The sequence below is a fragment of the Elephantulus edwardii genome, unplaced genomic scaffold, assembly GCF_000299155.1.
Source record: "Elephantulus edwardii isolate Elephantulus edwardi_28Jun2011 unplaced genomic scaffold, EleEdw1.0 scaffold00259, whole genome shotgun sequence".
Taxonomy (NCBI): domain Eukaryota; kingdom Metazoa; phylum Chordata; class Mammalia; order Macroscelidea; family Macroscelididae; genus Elephantulus; species Elephantulus edwardii.
The window spans coordinates 622,760-628,759 of record NW_006400009.1 but is presented as its reverse complement, the minus strand read 5'-3'; the positions used below and the strand labels follow the sequence as shown (position 1 = coordinate 628,759).

The 6,000-nt window shown below is 38.4% G+C and overlaps 1 protein-coding gene across 3 annotated transcripts in view; it reads left to right on the top strand.

Annotated features, from left to right (window-relative positions):
• TRPC7 (transient receptor potential cation channel, subfamily C, member 7) overlaps positions 1-6,000 on the top strand; it is a 286,556-nt gene that overhangs the window by 252,432 nt on the left and 28,124 nt on the right. The gene's annotated exons all lie outside the window — the stretch shown is intronic.

Here is a 6,000-nt window from a genome sequence, read left to right as displayed (position 1 = left end):
AAAGAACAGATTAGAAGTGATATATGATTGAGTATTATGGTTAGCACAGGAATCCAGAATTAAGGTTGCATAGAGAAGTGTACTAGGGGTGAGGGTGGGGGGAAGGGACGTGGGAATTGTATACTAATGAAGGAATTTTTTTTCTTAAAAAACAAAAAAACAAATCAAGTTTTCATTCAGTCTTTTTTTCCCATTATAGCATTTTTATTATCATATTGATTTATCAACTCATCACCTATTATTCATGTTGGAAATAAAATTCTTTTCTTTTTTTTTTAGGCCATCGTCTTTTATGTATTTATTTTACTGAAAATTTACACAGACTTTGGATTTCCATTCATTCATTCATTGTTGCACTTTTCTCCCTGACTAACCTTACCCACCCACCCCCAGTACACTCTTCTCTTTGAAAACTAAAAGAAAAATTCTTTCATAGTTTTACAATCCCTCCCCCCAGGTCCACTCCACTATATAGCCTTCATTCTGGACTCCTGTCATGACAATAATAACTAATCACATATCCCTTTTAAACAGTTTTCTCCCTCATCTGTTTCAATGCAGTATACATTATTTATCCCATCTTTCTCAGTCTCCCCCCAACCCAGATGTCAGTTCTGTTTTACAACAGTGGCACTATGCAATATTTATCCTTTTGTGACTGAGATATTTCACTCAGCATGATGTCCTCCAGGGTCACCCATTTTGAATAATACTGCATGAGCTCCTTGTTTTGCAAGGCAGCGTAGTATTCCATTGTGTGAATATACCACAGCTTCTCTATCCATTCATTTGTTGATGGGCATTTACGTTGTTTCCAACTCCTTGTTATTGTGGACAAAGCCGCGATAAACATGGGTGTGCATATATCTGCTTGGGTGGCAGTTATGGTTTCTTTGGGGTATATTCCCAGTAGTGAAATTGCTGGGTCAAATGGTATTTCTATTTCCAACTTTTTGAGAAAGCGCCACACCGCTTTCCACAGTGGTTGTACTATTTTACACTTCCACCAACAGTGAGTAAGGGTTCCAGTCTCTCCACAACCTCACCAGCATTTGTTGCTTGCTATTCTGTTAGATTTTGCTAGTCTTACTTGGGTGAGATGATATCTCATAGTTGTTTTAATTTGCATCTCTCTTGGAGTTAGGGATTTTGAACAATTCTTCATGTGCTTATTGGCCATCTGAATGTCTTCTCTGGTGAAGTGTCTGTTCATATCCTGTGCCCATTTTTCAATTCAATTGTTTACATTTATCTTGCTGTGGTGCTCAAGTATTTTATAAATTATAGATATAAGTCCCTTATCTGACATGTCATTACCAAATACTTTTTCCCAGTCAGTGGCTTTCCTTTTTACCCTGTTGAAGAAGTTTTTGGATGTGCATAGGGATTTGATTCTTAGAAGGTCCCATTCATCTATTTTATCTTCTCCTGGTTGTAGATTTTTCAGAATGCTTGGAAGACTGTTTATGTTGTGGATAAAACTTTTTTCTTCACTTGGTCTTTTGTCTTATATTTTTATTTATTGTGTCTTTTAAGGTATATGACCTCTAAAAACCTTTCATATAGTCAAGTATATGAAATCATTTCCTTTGACATTTCTGAAATCTCCTCCAGGCAAGATTATATAAATATTTACCAATATTTCATTCAAGTTTTTAATTATGTAATTTTTAAATTACTAATTCTTTAATTCCATTCATATTTTACTTGGCAATGTGGCTTCATCTATAGATAAACTATGGTATTAATTACTATTTGGCCCAATTTACTACACATAACTGAGTCAGTATATAAGATCCCCTCTAACAGAAAAACAACACCAATAAAAGTATTCTATTTAGTTAACCTATTGTATGTTGTTGTCAAGAAAGTTTGGTAAGACCAGGAAATCCATGTAACCTACATTTTCTTCCAATGAGAACTTTATAACTTCAGCGCATTATTTTCAATTAAATAAAAGGGTACAAGAGTTACAGATACTGCCCTAATACGCTTAGAAGAGATTGTCAGAAATGCATAGTTTGGCTAAGCCCCTTCTACCCAATTTGGTGCAATGTTATCGTGGTGAGTCTGGGCCTCTTGTAATTAGATTTTCTCGGATATTGTGGCCAAATTCAAATCTGAAGGTTAATCCTTTAGCCATAGAATGGAATAGAAATGAAATAGGTATACAGCAGTGAAAATTGACTTTCACACAACAAATTTAAAAAGTCAGGATTTCAAGCCAAGTTAATAATCCGCAGCTAAAGGTCAAGATCAGAGACATGGATGAAGGAATAAGGATAGACTCAAAATTTTATAAATATTCTTTTTTTAATTGGACTTTAATCAATCATATTTTTATTTTGTAACATGAATTACAATTGATCAATGTCATTTGCTATTGTGTTTCATAGTGAAGTATACACTGTGCAATAGGCTAGCTCTGTCTCATTCAAAATGATGGCACAATGAGTAAAGGCACTAAGGATAAGTCAGAGTTCAGTGGGGGACAAAATATATAATATGGAAAAAATATAGCAACTAGGCCCATTTTCCCTGATCAAAATTCAGAAGGTTTCCCTTGAATGTGTTCTTTGTTTCACTCCATGTAGAGTCCTCCAAAGGTTTGTGAGATTTTCCAAGGAAAGAAAGAGAAAATCGTTTTCTGTACAAAACCTCTCTGTCAAATGGATATTCCTTTCTTAGACTGCGTGGCAAATACATAATCCATGTCTGCCAGCCCCCTCGCTCGTCTGCCAACCCCCTCTCTCAGAGAGGGCACCCTCCAGTGTTCCCTTGATCCTGCCAGGGAGGGAACAGCTGTCAGAGAAATTATGTCCTGCCTCTCCTTCCAATGTGGAATCTGGGGCTCAGCCAGTGGTTTTGGATTCTCTCTGCAGCTCTGTGCCCTTCCACTCAGGTGATAACTGAAAGAATACGTCATAATGGAAGAGAATTCCGGCAGGGAGTCATGCCCACACATTGAATGGCATTCTTTTCATACAAATAGATGCTTTGTCTGGCCCAGGGATCGCTTTCTCAGGATTACATCAGGAGCTGAGGCTCTAACGTAAAAGCTCAATACCCAGGTACTTCTTCCAAATATTCAGCTAAATTCCTTTGTAATTAATACTGAAATGATACCTACAAAATTCGCAGCTTTAAAAGAAAGCAAAACGAATCATGACATAAAATACCCTCTGCTGGCATCAATAGCTGGCTGGGCCTGCAAGTATACACACACACACACACACACACACACACACACACACAAATGTACTCACACTCAGGAAAGCTGAAAATGTATGCAAGTCACAGTCGAATTTTTAGCCAAAGTGACGAGTACTAGTATTTTTTTTTAACATCTTGTCAAGTAAATATCTATCCTTAAGAAACACAGGGATTTTTTTTTCTTGCTAACTAGCTAATCTTAGTAGGTGGATGCTAAAAACCTGAAATGCTAGAAAGAAAAACGTGCTTTTTCATAAATGGTACCAAGAGTCCACATGCAAGCTGTACCTCGTCTCCCAGGTGTCGCCAAATACACCTGCATATTCTAAAGCACCCAGCTAGAATGGTTATAGCTACTAAGTGCAGATTATAAAATGTGCTTGTTCTTGTTGTGTGCTAGTCAGAACCCACTCATAGCTGATCCTCCAGCAAGTTTTTAAAGGCTATAAATCTCACAGAAAGAGATAGTCCATCTTTCTTCTGTGGAACAGCTAGTGGATTTGAACCAGCTGCCTTTGAGTTAGCAGTGCAATTCCTTACCACCTGGCTACCAGAGCTCCCTAAAATGTGTTTAAACCTTACTATGAAAAACCAGCATAGCAAGGACCTCAGGACCATAGTCTCAGAAGACATCAAGGTCCATTGAAGTAATAGAGTTTACAAAGACAATCGTTTCACATCCTCTTTGGTGACTAGCCAAGATCTTAAAAGCTTGGGAGTAGTGTGACTATTGGTCTCTCTCTGAAACAAGGAAAACTGAAGAAAATAAAAGCCGTCTAGAAGCAATTAGTCCAAAGGACAAACAGGCAACATGAACTTCAACCTTCACCACTGAGACCAGAACTAGATCATGTTTCCTGCTCATTGTTCTAGAGAGTTCTGGACGTAGTGGAAGAAAATGTGGAAGAAATTGTAAAATCATTAAACCAAGCTAACTGGACTAACAGAAACTAGTGGGATCCCTAGGACTACGGCCCTCTGTAACTCTTTGAGCCTGAAAGTAAATTCACTTCTGGTGTTCAACTATCAGCCAAACAGGTCACATGCCTCTAAAGTGAAAAATCACAACAAGGAGGTCACTCTTTTGAACAATCAATCATGTAAGGTCAAAAGGGCCTTATTTACGCAGTTATAAAACTCAGAAGGCAGAAAGTGATAGTTTAAAAGAATGACTAAAAATGAGACTCCCGGGGAGGAACAGTGTTGCTGTTCATTGCTGTTGGGTGTCATGGAGTTGAGTACCACCCGTAGCAAGCCTATAAACTGCAGACCTGAACCCTGTCCTGTCCTGTGCCATCCCGACAATCTCTGACATTCGTGAGCCCATCGCTCCAGTCACTGTGTTCATTACAAGAACTGTAATTAATGCCATGAAACAAAATGTATATGAATGGTTGAACAGGAGACCAATTTTCCCTGTCAAATTTTGCTTGAAGTACAATCCAAAGTTTAAAAGCTAATGTATTTTGGTAAATTCAATGTCTCAAAGGTCAGTGTCCTAAAAGTCAGATCTTACCATTACTGGCCCTGAAAACATGTGCATTTGTCTGCCTGCTGAAAGACGACAATGTGACCACACCAAATTCCACACTGGGGTGTTTTTGTTGTTGGGGTTTTTTTGCCTGACAATTTATCCCCAGTCTGGAAGACTTGCTGTCTGTACTAGGACACACTCCCCAGAGCCAGAAAGGTGGTAAGCACAGTAGTTAAACATACATGCTTTGTGCTAAGACCTGATAAAATGGAATAACATTATGTTGAGCAAACTAAATCAGATACAAAGAACAAGTACTGTTTGATCCCAGCTATATGAAATAGCCAGAATAGACACTATCGAGTCACATACGACCCCTAGAGACCCCAGGAACACAGACCTAAACCTTGCCCTGCCCTATGCTGTCCTTGTTCATGAACTTGAGCCCATTGTTCCCGTCACTGCATCGATCCATCTTGTTGTGGGGCTTCCTCTTCTTTGCTGGCCCCCCTTTCCAAGAATGATGTTGCTTTCCCAGAACTCCCTCTTAACAACATAGCAGAGAGACGAAAAAAGTCACAATAGTTACCAGGAACAATTTAGAAAATACTGAATCTTTATTTAAGGTAATGAAAAAATATTTGAATGTAAATACTGGTTATGGTTATATAGTATGCCAAATCCAATTAATGCCACTCACCTGTAAAATGAAAAATGTTTGGTTATGTTCGTTTTACTACAACAAATTTTGTTAAGTGTATGCTTTTGAAAACCTTAGACATACTTGGACGGTACCCTTCTTTCCAGCTGTGTGCCACTAGGAAAAGGCACTCAAGGTTTTTCACTTCAGTTTTTCCATCCATAAATGGAGAAATATCATGAGGCCTAAATTAGCTACTCCGTATCAAGTGCCCAGCAAGTGCTGAGTACCAACGGTGATAGCTCAGTCAATGGATACCAATTTTATTGCCACCCACCTCCGCAGGTAACTGCCAGCATGCCCCTTCACACAGGGACGTGTAGTCTGAGAAGAGACTCTTAAGAGACTGTTAGAAGAAAAGTATACTTTCAGGGACTAATCAATACAAGAACAAACATTTGCCCTGGTGTGTAGTTTGAAATGTTTAATTAATTAAAGCAAGATATAAATGGTTCCGCAGCCAGAGTCCAGTAAATGGATTGAATAAAAAGCAGAGTCTGCAATTTATAATCTTTCAAAGTGTTCTTATAAATCTGAATTTGTCATTATTGGGCCACCAGGCCACAACAACACACCAAAGTAATAACCAAAGCCTGGGTAATAGTAGTTTTCA